Here is a 15,653-nt window from a genome sequence, read left to right on the forward strand (position 1 = left end):
TATGTGAAATTATGTAAATTATCTTTTTTTGTCTACTTATGTAAATTATCTATGAGGCCAGACTTCACATCATATGGAGATAAGACAACAAGAAGATACGACATGTCCTCTAAAATTTAATTATTCCAACAATACTGTACCTTCACTGTTCTACAATCATTCTGTTCAGGAACCCCAATGCATTTATTGTATATTTACTATTTATATTAATACACACATATAACGTATTCATTTTGTAACTTATTAGTGTCGGCCAACACATATCTCATATCCCCTATCAATACTATTAAAACAGAAGCAATTTTTATCTACTTACAAATAGTCTAGGTTGGACAATTATATTTAATTACATTTTCTATTATTCTACTCATATCTAATTTAATTGTTAAATATACATTATACCTAAAATTAAGGAACTAACTAACTAATCTATTATTTTTTAAACTAATGAATTTAATTTATATTAATTCAAAATTCAAATAACTAATCAATTATGTTTTAGTTATTAATGTAATAAATAATATATATATATATATATTCATTCGTATATATACAACTATATATTAATCCAAATGCAAAAAAAAAAATTGTTCAAAACCCTCACCAAATACATAAAAATATAATTCTTATAGTAGAGTACTAAAATATATATAAATACATATTATAAAATAAATATTAACAGTAATTATATGATGAAACATGTTACTATTGATAGTTTTATGAATATATTTTTTACGGATTACTCAAACAGACATAAAATATATATATCAAATATATACTAATTGAACAAATATATTAACACAAATATATCATAAAACATTACATTAACATAAATCGAAGCCAGAGAGTAAGAGTCAATATTTTAATTGTTTAAAAATAAAATTATATATATAAATTATAAAAAAATTAAGAACTAAATATATTAAAATATATATCAAAATTAAAATTATAAATATTTACATTTCTAATGCGAATAATGAAATTAAATTTTAAATTTAAAATAAGCCATAGACAAAACATCAAAAAGTATCTAATAACTAAATAAACAATTATACTTTTTTTTGAAAACGTAAATCATTAATTTGTAATAGACGTATACACATTATTGATGCTCAAATCTATTTTATTTTTAATATGCATCCACTCAAATATTAATCCATTAACAAGATGGAATTTTAGTTGGACTAAAATTGTATTAAAATTGGAATATCAATTTCATAATATATTCACTATTCTTCTGAACGTTCATGAATATATATTACAATACTCAAAATATAATAATAAATCAAACCGGATTACATATTGGGTCATCTATCAGTTCAACCGATAACCAGATCTCGGGTTTTAGCGGTTGTTACGGGTTTTATAGAATTTTTAAATAACAGTTTTTTTTAAACTAAAATGGATTACTTATGAACTACCGAATTTGGCAATTTAACTGCGGATCGGATCGGGTTTCAAAACATTGAATATAATGTTTCATTCGTAATATCTAAGTGTAGATACAATTAAAATACAAATTTATATCAAATAAATTTGGAATGTTTCGAAAATAATCCCGCGCTTTGAAAGCGCGGGTCAAAATCTAGTATATATTATTTGAGAAGCATTACAACATTTTTTTTGTAGCCATGTATCATAACTAGAATAATTCTTAGAATTCTTAGAAAAATAGGTTGGTCCATCTAAATATATAATAAGTTTTTTATTAAACTAACCATAAATACATTATTAATGTGCTTCATTATTTCCTTAAATTAAATTACAGAATTTCCTAATATGGCTAAAGTATATATATGATAATTAATAATTTTGAATAATAAAGGTTTGATAAAAATAAGGGTGTCTTATATTATATTTGTTTAATTTTAAACTATTAAAATAAATTAAAAACCATAGTAACCATATAATAAAAATTAAAAAATTTCTTTATATGTTATATTTTGAATTTTTAAAAGCGGTTATAAATGACTAAAATTGTTAAAAATTTCATATTCAAATTTTGTGATCCATGGTTTAAATTTTTTGTTATGACTTGATACAAATAATTAAAAAAATTGTATAAGTTGAAAGTCTCATTTAATAAGTATTAAAAGTAAAAGATATATATATCATTTTAAATTACATTATATGACCGTATAAAAATATAAAAATATCTTAATTTTGAAATTTACTGTGAATAATTTGTTTTTGATAAAAAATTTAAAAAATATTGACAACTTAATTTTTAAAAATATTATAAATCACTTAAACTATTAATTTCACAGTGAAAATTTGTTATGAGTAATTTAAATTTTTTGTTATAACACATACAAATGATAAAAAAATATATGAGCAGAAATAAACATTTAATAAATATTAAAATATACTATATATATGTTACTATCATTTAAATTTAATTATATACCATATCAAATAGAAAAAATATTTTTTGGATTAATCAAATTTATTTATATGTTCTCACTAATTTAATTATATAAGTAATAGTTACCATTATTTTAATTATTCATTATATATTTTCTATTTTCATAATATGTTAGAAACATATAATGTATAAAAAAAAATTATATATATAATGTTGGGAAATTGCCACAAATAGCACATTCATAGTACTACTTTTCAAGTTTACACTAACCACTTTTACCCTCACTTTTAATGAAGGGTAAAAGACAATTATATTCTTAGGGTTAACTAATCTAGACTTAGGGTTTAGAGTTGAGGGGTGGGGTAGGGTTTTTGGAATGTGAAATTTAGGATTATAATAAATATATAAATAAATACTTAAAAAAATATAAAAAATTTTAAAAAATAGTTTCAAACATAATTTTCGTTTTTCAAAAAGAAATTTGAAAAAAAAATAAAAAAAATTCGAAAAAAAAAATTTATAAAAAAGTTCGAATTTGGAAAAGTATAATTCGAAAACATAAAAAAAAAAGTTTTATTTTTTTTTATTTTTTTATTTTTTATTTTTTTATTTTTTTTATTTAAATAATGATTTATTATATATATAATAACAAGGGCATAAGAGTCTTTTACCACTTAGTGAAGAAGGTATTTTTGAAAATGTCTCTTTAGTGGTGGTAAAACTGAAAAGTGGTAAAAATGTAATTTCTCCTATAATGTTCATCCCGGGCAAGGCGCGGATCTTAACCTAGTTAAATTGTATTAGAGCATCTCCAAAAAACACTCTATAACTTCAAATATATAATTTTTTGTTCACAAAAAAAAACTTCAAAACTGGAGTTTTAAAGAGGGAAACTTCAAAGTTTCATATTTATTTAAAGTTTCATCTTTTTGTTTGTATTTTAGTCTTTATAATTAACTACACATCACATATATGATTATTATGTATTTTCTCATTTATCGTTTTGATTCTTAAAACTTTTGTATATCCTAAATATTTCAAATTTATTATTTTAAATACAAATTTTACACATAAAATTAAATAAAAATTTCAGATAAGATTTATACTATTTTAAAACTAGGGTTAGACAACAAGATATTACAAAAGAAACTTAATTAAAAAAAATTTGAAAAGATACATGAAGATATAATTATTATACAAATTTAAATATTACAACAATACTAATAGTATAGTTAATTTGCTCTGTAACCTCCAAAAACTAAAATATTGTCTTAACAAATTTTGTATAACTAAAGATGAAGCATTACGGAAATAATTTGTTATGAAACAATGTGGTATTTTCATGTAGTTTAATATTTAATTATCTATTTATATTTATAATTTTATATTTTATTGGAATATTTTACTAATTAATATTACTGTAATATTTTAATATATGTACTCCCTCTGTATCATTTTAAGTGGGTTTTAAGGTTTTTTCACAAGGATTAAGAAAATACAAAATTTTATGTAAGTTATCTTGGTTGCATAAAAATAACATTAAATAAAATTAGTTAAACCAATGAAAAAAATATACACTATTTTGTAATTGGTTACAGATTTCAAATGACATTAAATTTTATATATAGATTAGTGAGAATATCAATTATTTTGGAACAAAATAAAACCTCTTCAAAACCACTTATATTGATATGGAAGGAGAACTAGTTATTTATAAAAGGTTAATGGATTTATATTAACTATGACCAAAATAAAGATATAGTGTAAAATATATATAATTTTGAAGTTAAATTTAAAGTTTTGGTTTTTTAGAGAAAAACACCTTGAAACTTCAAATATAAAGTTTTGAAAACTCTAAAATAGAGAGTATTTCTAGAGATGCTCTTAGCATCGTTATTGCATCACAATTATATTCATCAAACTCGGGTAATGCATGTTACTAAGAAGACATTTGTGGTTTCTAGCTTTAAGCAGATTCATTCATGGCCAAACAACGGCATGAACAGAATAGTTCACGTTGCACTATATATTAGCTGGCTATTAAATTAACAATAGTTAGTAAGATTAATTAATTCTTTTGATAATTTACAGTCAAGAAACAGAATAGTTCACGTTGCACTATATATTAGCTGGCTATTAAATTAACAATAGAATTAGTAAGATTAATTAATTCTTTTGATAATTTACAGCCAAGAATTATATAGCAATTGAAATACTCGACTGAAATAAACTCCAATAATTCATTCCATATATTTCTTGGGAAAATAAACCCTAAAATATAGTTATATCCAAAATAGTTTTGTAACTAAAGAATAGCAGCCCTTCGCCATTAACAAGTGCTCCTTAGTCGTTAGTCTTTAGGGCATTTCCAACTCTACTCCATTTTTTACTTCCACTTTATTTTGGAGTAAAATCTTCTCCATTCTTACTCTATATCCAATTCCAAAATAGAGTAATGACTCGGATTATTCTATTTATGAAGTAATTTTTTGGAGTTGACTTTTTTTATTTATGAAATACTCCTTTTAATTTTGAATGTTTTTATTTTATATTTAAATAATATTTAAAATAATACAATAACCTGAAAATAAATATGATATTCCTAAAAAATATATTCCAAAAAATATTTTTTAATAATTTTACATAAAAGATGCATAAACTATTAAAAATCAAAACTAAACATAAATAAATAAAAATATAATATAAAATAAAGATTTAATAATCCGGTAAATTTATTTCGGAACTACCAAGATCAGTGAAATATTGTTCACATATAATAGATGAATTTTTTTATCTTGTGGGTCAACATTTTGATTTGATAACATTTGTACGTGTTGAGTTTGATATATGCACAAACATTTGAATCCCATATGAAATTCAAATTACAAAACAAAACTTTGTTTTCTTCTTTATATTCTTTTTAATGCAAAATTTTGCTTTAGAATTAGGAAAATTATATATATATGATAATAATCGTACCAACTGAAGTTGGAAGAGAAGCTATATCCGTAGATATTGAAATTACAGAAAATGAAAATGTCCAATTTAAGAATTTTCTTGCTCGATTTAGAAAAATTAAAAATAAAAAATCATTGTTCGTTGCTAAATATATTAGTTAATCATTTGTGGGAAATATTTTATGCTCATTAGTAAAAAGAATATGGTATCTTATATATTTTATGATTTATTGTATTTTAATAATAAATATTTAATTTAAATAAAATATATTTTTATGGAAGTTTTGTAAACATAAAATAATTGAGGTTAATTTTTAATTTTTTATAAATTAAAGGTATTATTAACAATTATTAACTAAATAAAAAGAGAATCAATTGAGAATGTTCTTTTTTGGAATAAAAAATGGAATAATACAGTAGAGCAAAACTCAACTCCATTTTGGGATTACACTATTTTGGAATAGAATATAGAGTAATACCTTTAAACAAAATAACAGGGATATGCAATTATATGGTCGAATATTTACACAAAATTTTAATGAGGGGACCTATTTGATCATAAAGTATGATTGTGTGATGGGTAGCCATCGGCCATCGGATTCGGCGATCGCTAAATTCCATGATGACATGGGCCCAAACCCAATACCATTTTAAATAGGCCCCACTCTAAAACAATTGAGTCCACACAAGTTGGTATCTTCGTCTTCTACTCCATTCAATTCTAGGAGACTACGACGATAAAAACGTTGTGTAAAACACATACAACTGGTGTTCAAGAAAAAAAAAAAAAACACACATACCAACTAATTAACTTCAAAATATTATTTTGCGGTGCAATATTATGAAACATAATAACTCGAGCGCTTAACTAGTATAGATTTTTAAAAAGGGAGCTTAACTATATATACATATAAAGTAGTACATATTGCACCAAAAAAGTAGTATATATACATCAAACGTTGTGTTTCAAAAATAAATAAATACTAGGTTAAGACCTGCGCCTTGCGCAGGATGAACATTATATATATAAATTATTTTATATATTATATGTTTATAATATATTATGAAATAATATATATATATATATATATATTGAATAATTAAAAAGTTATTATCTACTACTTATATAATTAAATTGGTGCAAACATATAAATAAATTTTATAAATCGAAAAAATATTTTTTCTATTTGATATGATATATAATTAAATTTAAATGATAGTAACATATATATGGTATATTTTAATATTAATATTGATTAGATGATGCTTTTTGCTAATATTTTTTATCATTTGTATCTGTTATAGCAAAAAGTCTAAATTAGTGATAACAAAATTTTTACTGTAGAATTAATGATTTAAGTAATTTATAATATTTTAAAAAATTAAGTTGTCAATATTTTTTCAAAATTTTTATCAAAAAAATGTTCAAAGTAAATTTCAAAATTAAGATATTTATGTATTTTTATATGGCATATAGTTTTAAAATGATACATATATTTATATATCTTTTATTTTTGATACTTATTAAATGAGACTTACAACTTATATTATTTTTTAATTATTTGTATCATGTCATAACAAAAGTTTTAAATCATAGATCACAAAATTTGAATGTGAAACTTTTAACAGTTTTAGTAATTTATACTCTTTTTTAAAAAATTCAAAAATATAATATATAAATAATTTTTTTAATTTTTATTATATGGTTTCTATGATTGTTTAATTTATTTTAATAGCTTAAAATTAAACAAATATAATTATAATACACACTTATTTTTATCAAATCTTTATTATTCAAAATCATTAATTGTCATATATAATTTAGCCACATTAGGCAATTCCGTAATCTTATTTTAGGAAATAATGAAGCACATTAATAATGTATTTATTGTGGTTTAATAAAAACTTATTATATATTTAGATGGACCAACCTATTTATCTAAAGATTCTAAGAATCATTATATTGATGACATGTGGCTACAAAAAAAAATATTGCAATGCTTTTCAAATAATATATAGGGGATATACATCAGAGAGTACCTTGTTAAATTTTATGATGCATGAAAACCCATCATGCGTGGTAAAACCATCCACACGCACTGCTAGACATAAATTTGACAGCATATGCGTACGTTTGCATATGGATTATTAAAATGGCAGGCCCTCCAGTATTAAAATCAAGAATCTAAGACTCATGCATATGGATTTTCTTGTCATGTATATTTATTTATTTTCCTATAAGTAAAAGACAAAACAAATTGACATTTAAAACTTTTGTATAGCAGCCCAAAATGATAATGAATTAAATCAGTATATGAAATTTTCCAACTATAATTTTTTTAGAAGAGTATGTTAGCTATTAGCTAAAGGACAGTGGTCAGACAAGAAAGGATTAAAAAATGGACCACTATGATTGCAATAAATGTACTTACGTAAAAAAAATATCATGTGCATTTAATAAGTTTATTAGGTCAGTCAGGCCAGGCGGCACTTTTATTTTTTCATAAAATATACAAAATCATTTGTGGTAAAATGTATAATAGTAGTTCTTCGTAGAATATCATTATTCGTAGGTTTAACACATAAATGAACAAAAGAACTGTTAGGAAAAAGGTCCACTGTTGTTTCTCAAAAAAAAAAAAAAAGGTCCACTGTTTAAAATTTATGATAGTTACAGACTACGACCTAAAACTCTTACAAAGATTATGCATCAAACATGGATGCATTAATATTATGCAATCTTTTTTTTCTCTTAACTAAGTAGTAATATTATGCAATCCTTAATAATTAAATAAAAAATATTTGAAAATTAAGTGTACTCATGTAATCTGTTATCAACCAGTTAAGGTAAGCGCGCGTGTATCGAAGCTCAACATCTTAAGTACACATCATAGATCGATCGTATATGTCGTGAACGGAACTGATTAGGTTGTAAACAGTCAGACTATAAATAATCTTTTATCCATAATATGGCATGATGTACATATATATACGTGGAATATAAATTCACGCAAATATATATGGATTTAGGTGAAATGTAGATGTTCCTTGACAAAATTACTTAAGTGACTTTTAAGGAAACTGAACAAGTAATGAGTCCCTATTGTAAACAAAGGAATGAGTAGCACCATACCAATGAGCTCTTAGCGCCTTTTTGTGGAATTAAAATGTTAGCGTCTCGGTTGAGATATGCCTATATATATGACATGTAACCAAACCTTTGGAATTTTAGGGAAATTATGTTGTTGAGAGGGAAAGAAGCACATAACATACATGAATTTGATTTGACGTATTAAACCGTTTTTATATAAACTGAAAAGAATACAATTGTTAATAAGACGATCTAGTGTCCCAAACGTACTTCGTTGCCATTAATAAATTAAGAACACATAGTTGTAGTAAGTAAGGAGATTAATCTCGTTATACAAGGAAATTATAATGTCGCTTAATTGTCATGGCGTTTTCCTATTACTTTGTCGTTTAACAGTAAAATCAAATAGAAGAATATGTTTTAAAAAGGTTCTATCAAGTGGAAGAATCCTTAAGTCAGCATAAGCCTAATTAATCTAAAACAAACAAAAAATTGGTAGGGGTATAATCTGAACAAAACCATATTCTACCAATATTACTTTATCATCTAAACAAAGTTGCAGACATTTAGTTAGGATCATATCAATAATAACTAGATTTTATTTGAAATTATGTAGATAATCACAACATCAAACTGCTGTACAAAACATAAATATGCTGTCCAAAAGTAAAAATCCCAACTTAAAAAGAATTACAAAATTTTGGCACGGATATTAATATGTTTTTCTTTTCTTTAGCAGAAGGGATAATAATATGTATAAAACATTATTCTAAAACATGTAAATAAGTTTAATGTAGATACAAAATTATTAAGGACATAATTTGGAAAAAGAAACTAAAATATATATTACATAGTTACATTTCTAAAAAATTATAGAACTTTTTATAGCCAAGTATATGATCAATTTATGTGTACTTCTCTTCTTCTTACGAGAGGGGATACATAAAAGAAACTTTAAGAGTTTGTGAAGAGACGACTAAAACATATTCCTATAAACAACCAAAAAATACACTATTATAAGTTGATTAATCAGTAGAGAAGCGACGAAGGCAGACTAGAAATCTCCAAAATCTCTAACGGAGAAAGAAGGGTTCTTATTATCAGGCATATTGCCAGTGTGGCGTAGACCAAGCGTAAGTGACACGTCACCAGCCTGTTTGGTTCCGAATCTTATGACACCATCGTTAACCTGGAAGTGATCACTGACGTCTTGCTGACACGTGGCAGCGGTGAAAGCGTCTGAAACGCTGTGAGGAGCGGCGGTTACGACGGAGGAAGGGAGGAATGAAGAGTCGTTTTCGTGAGGTGTCGGCGTCATCATCGTCGTTGTTGGAGTTTGTGCAGTTATTGTCTGAACGAGAGTGAAGTTGCTTTCATTGGGCTTCGTGTCACTGTTGTTGCTGCTGTTGTTTGTTTGTTGATAATCTTCTTTTTGATTTTCTTCTAATTCTTTTTCTTCTCTTTCTTTTGCTTCTTGTTGATACATTTCTTCAACCATTGGTTTCCATAGACGAACCCTAGCATTTATAAACCAATTCGACACCTGAAAACCAAGAAAATGCGAACAAATTATACGGATACAAGGACAAATTAAACTTCATACTCCGTTAAAAAATTACGTTCCAGAATTATTTTCAGTTTAAAAAGGAATATATTTTCCAAGTTTAATGTGGTTATTCAAATCAAAGTTTTAGTTTCATCGTTATTTACTTATAGTACATTGAAATTGAAAATAAATATATTTAATTTATACAATTAAAATATTCTTTCATTTGTACTGACTTTTTTATTTGATATTTTTTTTTGTGATATAGAGTATGAAGGAGTTGTGGCAAGATAATTTACGTAAACAAGAATTTGATGCTGGTCTTTACAATTGAAATTAAAGCTTCAAACTTTCATGCACATGAGAAATATGGTCCTAGTTTGAGTATTTATGTCTCTCTGTCTGTCTGTCTCTCACTATCTCTCTCTTCCAACTCTATGTCCTATATACTAGTGTGATATATGGTTATATATAATGTATTTAACGAAGAAACAAGCCCCAAGAAAAATGATTTCATATTCATAATCCATGCAAGAGAATAGACGCGAAGCCACTCATATCAGGTTTTGCATGACGAAATGATTGATATATATAGTAAAATTTTAAATTAAGTACAGATATGAGTGACTTTTTTTTTTTTTTTTTTTGGGCAACTTACAGATATGAGTGACTAAAAGAGTTGTTGTATGAGCAGTAATATTATACTATTATAAAGGCTGACCTGATTTCTGGATAAACCAGTCTGACGAGCCAAGAGGTGCTTATCAGCATCGCTTGGGTACCTGAGAAAGAGACCAGAAAATGACTTCACAATCTTTAGAACCCTAAACCCAATACTATTATTATATTTTTTTATTAAATTTGTATATAAAGAGAAAGAGAGGAAAAAACACAATCAAGTATAGATGCAAGAAAAGGTACAAATTTTCTCCTTACAAGGGCGTGAGAATCTAAGAGACAAAAGAAAAAGCTGATTGCAGAATAGAAGAAGCATTTGATTTTTGTTTTGTTTCTTCACTTAATTTTTTCCATGATAAAGCACATTTTTCACAGAGAGGCACAAGAAAAGAACTGTACAACTCGTCTCTTCTTTACTTCACTAACAACAGAATAGTAAAATTCCGCAGACATTAAATAAAGAAAGTTCTGATGAATAATAAGAAAGGAAATTGCTTTTATCAGCTTTTAGTTTTTTCTCTCTTTTAGTTTTTGTCTTTCTTAAGAGACAATATACCAATGACACTGCAACACTGACAAATCTGAGACGTATTTTGTAATTATCCTAATAGCATTTTTACTTATTTGAATAATAGTATATGGGAAAAAGAATTAAAGGCAAAGTAAAGAGGAAACTATAAAGAAACCCTTAGGATGTTATTACGATCCCAAAGCCTAAAAGTTTGTGATCTCATTCTGTAAACTTCTTTTATTATACTACTATTCGTTATTTAATCCCTTTGCCATGCAAAACATGTTACATATACACACTGACAAAAACACACCCCATTTTCTTGAAAATCTCAAGGTCAATGCATTGTTACCCTTGCTAGAACATCATTATCCAGGATTTTTTTAGTTATAACGGGATTCTTAAAAGAACATAAAAAATTGTTACATATACACACTGACAAAAACACACCCCATTTTCTTGAAAATCTCAAGGTCAATGCATTGTTACCCTTGCTAGAACATCATTATCCAGGATTTTTTAGTTAGAACGGGATTCTTAAGAGAACATAAAAAATTGTTTTTTAATTTTTAACTAAAAAATTAAAAGACTATTTTTTAAAGTAAGAAAACCTGGAAAATGGTGCTCTTAGTTTTCACTATAACTGATAGTTTTTACTAGTGGTGCAAAGGAATAACGAATAAAATACTGTAATTGAATCAAATTGGTGTAATAAACATAATTTTCAGAAAACTACAAATATTCTCAAGGCATTTCATTTTTATTTTATTTATGAAAAAACATCTGTTTTACAAAAAAATAATATTTTAATTATTCTTCCTGCAAAACCAAAATAAGTTCGAAGAAAAACAATTTGTCAGTTAGTAAAATATAAGGCCATGGTATATATATGCATATATTGGTAGTCTTTTTTTTATAATGTATGGTCAACATGAAGGAAGATTAATAATATTAGTATCGAAGAGCGAGAGTAGATATGTAATATTTGGATAAGAGATGATAAGATGGGACTTACGGATTAAGAAAATGCTCGAAAAGCCAAGCTCTAAGGATATTAACAGAGCGTTCAGGTAACCCACGTTGCGGTCTCCATGCCTCTTGCTCCATCATACCCATATGATGAAACGCTCGTTGTTGACGCAAACTCTGCTCTAGCAAACGCAATCGTGGCGTTTCGCCTTTGGTTAACCCCGAGGACGCAGCCCCCGACGTCTCTTTCTCACCTAGAAGCTCGCAGCTGCGTTTTAACTGAACCGCAACCGCGTCTTTCAAACACCGGAAGTGTCTAGACATTGCCTTTTGGGCTAATGTGGTGTATGGAATGGCTGCGCCATAACCCATCACTTGGTCGAATGAGTTCACTACCATTTGCATTTGTTCGCAGTAGTGGTTGTACCGTCGGTCTACCTAAAAATTCAATTAAAATAAAACGATATAAATTGATTATTTATGTTTGTTATTATTAGCTAATTTGACCAGATAAAATACAAACTGCCAGAGGTAATAACGGTAAGATAAGATAATAAATCGAGCAAAAAAATCAGAATATGTCTTTCGTTTTCCTACTATATGCAATTATCGTATTTAATTCTTGAAATAAGATAATGTCAACTACAATATATTTATAAAGATAAATAATGAAGTAACTTCAAGGACTAGTTTTGGTTACGTAGTGAAGGTAACTTATATGGAGAAGGAAGCTCTAATTTTAATGAATCTGGTGGAAGACTAAATCACTTAATAATCCTAACTTTAATTTCTTATGTTAATTTGATTAAGCGATGCCACCAAACTCGTAAGTCGTAACACTAAAAAAATGCATTAATATATGTCACATTAGACTATAACACGAGTATAATGATATTAGTTAGAAAAAAATTATATAAGTGATGGTAGGATTGCGTAATCAAGCTCTACCAACTAGAGCATGTGTCGTGTTCTTGTACCAGTCGATATTTCTCCAAATATTTAATTTTTATTTAAAATACATATCTAGAGATTATGAAAAATTGGTTGATAAAATGAGGGAAAAAGACCATGAAGAAAAATCATATTTCTGATATAAATTTGGTTGATTCAATTCAATCATATTATAGAACGGTTCATATAATTTAATCAAAAGTTTAATGGAGATTAGTTCATTGGTTAGAGAATGTTAGTGTGAGAACGTTACCTCTTCAAGCATAGAGAGTAGCTTGACTTTTCTTCTTTGATGTTCAATCCGATCAGCCGGAGACAAAGGAGGATTATCATTGGCTACTCCGGGGACGAAGACGACCCTCCTCCACCGCTAGTATTAGGGTTTGAGTTGTTCCTGCTAAGTTTGTTCTTCTTGAAGTGTCCTCTTCCGACACTACAAAACTCTTCCAACAACTCTTGTGCCGGCTTCGTGTACTTTGAGTTCCTCAACGTATAGATCCCTCCAATAGAGGAAGATGCCCCCATGGGAGAAGATGATGATGACCCGAAATGTCCAACAGCTTGATGATGAGAAGTAGAATTATCAAGAAGAAGAGTCTTGAACTGATTGAATTGATGATGATGATGAGCCGAAGTGTTAGAAGAAGAAGTTCCATCAACGGCTGCACAATAGATGCTTCTATATTCTTCTGCTTTAGCTGCAGCAGCTGCTTCTAATGACGACGAGAGAGATAAGGATAAACCTTTTCCACCTTCCACGTGTACGGTCCCGATCATATCTCCTTGACTCTGATGATCGGAGGAAGATGGCCACGTGAAGTGATGTTGTTGTTGCTCGTTGGCATAACCAAAACCTTGATGATGATTTGGTAGTAACATATGTAGAGTTGAGTTGTTGTTGTTATTGTGACGGTTTTGTTGCTCAAGCAATTGTTTAGTAGAGTGATCAAGAATCTCGCCTGAGCCACCGCCGGGGTAACTAAACATTTCAGACAACATTCCGGCGGTTTCGTAAACCGGGATCGGAGCACCGGAGACAGCGGATTCCTCAACTTCCTCCTGATGGGAAGATGATGGTCGGTGGAATCCATTGGAGAAGGAAAAGATTCCTTGGGGATGGTGATAATCTTGGGACATAGAGAATCTGAATTGTTGTCAAGAAGCGTTATGATGATGAAGAGTTGTAGTATCTATACCCATATCATTTCTTGTTATTCATAGTTATATCTCTTTCCAAAGCTGTTGGATCCTGTAAGGATTCAGACACATACACAGAGAATCTTATATAACCAAAAAAACAAAACAATATCAAAAGGAAAAGAAAGAGAGAAAGAGATAGGAGTCAACTAGGTATTATACAGTTTTTCTTACTTCGCCATCTCTTTCTTGTATCTCTTTTGAGGTTTTCACTTTCAGCTTCGGTCATCATATACATATACATATGGTAGAGAGAGAGAGAGAGAAAGATGCAAATACCTTGGAGTTGCAGAGAATAAAAGAAATAGAAGATTGAGCTTTAGCTATCGTTTTCTATCTGCTCTCTCTCCAGCTTTCTTTTTCTTGAGCTCTTTTTCTTCTCTGGTGGTAAGAGTTTAATCAGCAAATCCTGGAAACCATTTCATAATTTATAGAAAACTTATTAAAATCTCTCCCAAAGAGAAAGGAAGAAAGAGAAGACAGAAGAAGACGGTCGCTGTTCTTTCTTCCCCCCCCCCCCCCCCCCCCCCCCCTTTAACCCACCAATCTTCTTTATTATTTTTTGTATAACTTAAGACATGACACTCTTTTTGTTCTATAAAAAATATCATTTTGATTTTTTATACAGATTAAAAAATAACTAAAATGTACTTATGTTCTTATTATTATATCTATTTAATTATTAGTATTATTAAAATTATTAGTATGATTAATAAAGTTTGCAATATATTAAGTTGTATGTATAAATTGCATTAATTTTCAAAATAACACTTTATAATAATAAAAAAAATAAAAATTACATTTATTATTGATTATCGTTTTATATTTATTTTTTAAATGAAGTATTTTTTGACTCATTTTTTCAGAATTGGCATATGGTTTTACAGTGAAATCTCTATAAATTAATAATGTTGGAACTATACCAAAGCTATAATTTTTAATTAATTTATAGAGATATTAATTTATCGATATACTAATTGAACCAAAATTCAATTTGAGATTATAAATTATATTATTTATAGAAATTTTTATTTTATATTAATTATAAAGTATTAATTTAAAAAGGTTATACTGTATATCAGTAACAGCGAAGAAGTAAGACAAAACTTATATACAATACAAAATTATGAAACTGTCCCTATCAATTTTTTTCTTATTTCTTTTGTCAACGATATTTATTTATAATGCAGAAAAGTATTTAACTTCTTTTATCACGGAAATGTCGGCTGCGTTCAACATTTAAAGGAGTTAATTTGGAAAACTAATATTGAAAGCAAACTAAAAATATATAAGATAAGGCGAGTCCAAGATCATATCTCAATGGCCCAAACCACCACCATAATAATTCCACATAATTTTGTGCTTAATAATATTTATATATTTATAAA

At 27.1% G+C, this 15,653-nt stretch overlaps 1 pseudogene; it reads right to left on the reverse strand.

The window, feature by feature from the left end:
* Positions 1-9,272: 9,272 nt before the first annotated feature.
* LOC125599874 lies at positions 9,273-14,755 on the reverse strand (annotated as a pseudogene).
* Between the last annotated feature and the right edge of the window lie 898 nt (positions 14,756-15,653).

The sequence above is a fragment of the Brassica napus genome, unplaced genomic scaffold (genome assembly GCF_020379485.1).
Source record: "Brassica napus cultivar Da-Ae unplaced genomic scaffold, Da-Ae ScsIHWf_2045;HRSCAF=2695, whole genome shotgun sequence".
Lineage (NCBI taxonomy): Eukaryota > Viridiplantae > Streptophyta > Magnoliopsida > Brassicales > Brassicaceae > Brassica > Brassica napus.